This window comes from Salvelinus sp. IW2-2015, linkage group LG36 (assembly GCF_002910315.2).
Source record: "Salvelinus sp. IW2-2015 linkage group LG36, ASM291031v2, whole genome shotgun sequence".
NCBI lineage: Eukaryota > Metazoa > Chordata > Actinopteri > Salmoniformes > Salmonidae > Salvelinus > Salvelinus sp. IW2-2015.
The window spans coordinates 17010068-17011446 of NC_036875.1; the positions used below are offsets into that span (position 1 = coordinate 17010068).

Genomic DNA, 1379 nt, shown 5'->3' on the forward strand with positions numbered 1-1379 from the left:
GAGACAGAGAGAGACAGAGAGAGAGAGAAAGGGGGGAGAAGAACATTGTTAAATGTATCTTCAATTCACCATGAATTGTCTGAACAGTGAACTAAACTAACCCCAAACCCTGTTTCAATACATTAATTAATACAATTGACAAATATCACATAACCGAAAACACTGACACACACACACACACCTGTGAAGCCCAGCACGTGTGTTGTACCCTCCAAGTAAGGGTATAATATGTATGAGCTCCGTGTTAATCCCAGTGACTGGCAGAGTTAATCCTTCTCCCCCATGGAGCATGCTCACACACACACACACACACACTCAGTGCCCAAGGCTCACTGGGCACTGACCACACCTCTGTGTTTATCTACAGGAAACTCTGCTGAGATAAAAGTGTGTGTGTGTCAATTTCATGCATGGGAGAGGAAGGACAGGCTAAATAACAGCAAAGAAAGGAAGGCCATTACAGATCCCTTGCTTCTCTGACCCACTATAAACACACATTGCTCACACTCAGGCCTGACAGACAGAGAGAGGGAGGGAGGGGGAGAGAGAGAGAGAGCTGAAGGGAGGGAGTGAAGGAGGGAGGGAGGAGAGAAAGAGAGAGGGAGGGGAGAGAGAGAGCGAGAGAGAGGAGCATTTCATTCACTAGTTCTAACCCTCTGTTGAACTCAGTGGTCTGAACATGTTTTAACCACTTTAACTAAATAAGCACCTGTCTTCTACTCTGAAATGTGACATTTCTTTAAGAGACCATCACAACGTGGAAAAGAAGAGTGTTTGAGGAAACCAGACACAGAGAGAGAGGTGTATGTACTGTGTGCGTCCTGCAGATCCTCAAAAGGTTCTACAGCTGCAACATCGAGAGCATCCTGACCGGTTGCATCACTGCCTGGTACGGCAATTGCTCGGCCTCCGACCGCAAGGCACTTCAGAGGGTAGTGCGTACGGCCCAGTACATCACTGGGGAAAAGCTGCCTGCCATTCAGGACCTCTACAACAGGCGGTGTCAGAGGAAGGCCCTAAAAGATCCCAGCCACCCCAGTCATAGACTGTTCTCTCTACTACCGCATGGCAAGCGGTACCGAAGTGCCAAGTCTAGGACAAAAAGRCTTCTCAACAGTTTTTACCCCCACGCCATAAGACTCCTGAACAGGTAACCAAATGGTTACCCGGACTATTTGCATTGTGTGCCCCCCCAACCCTTCTTTTACGCTGCTGCTACTCTCTGTTTATCTTATATGCATAGTCACTTTAACTATACATTCATGTACATACTACCTCAATTGACCCGACCAACCAGTGCTCCCGCACATTGGCTAACCGGGCTATCTGCATTGTGTCCCACCACCTGCCAACCCCTCTTTTTACGCTACTGCTACTCT

General features: G+C 48.0%; 1 protein-coding gene across 1 annotated transcript in view; it reads right to left on the reverse strand.

The window, feature by feature from the left end:
* The window catches only part of dgkh (diacylglycerol kinase, eta), a 74580-nt gene that overhangs the window by 55044 nt on the left and 18157 nt on the right, over window positions 1-1379 (reverse strand). The window lies entirely within an intron of this gene.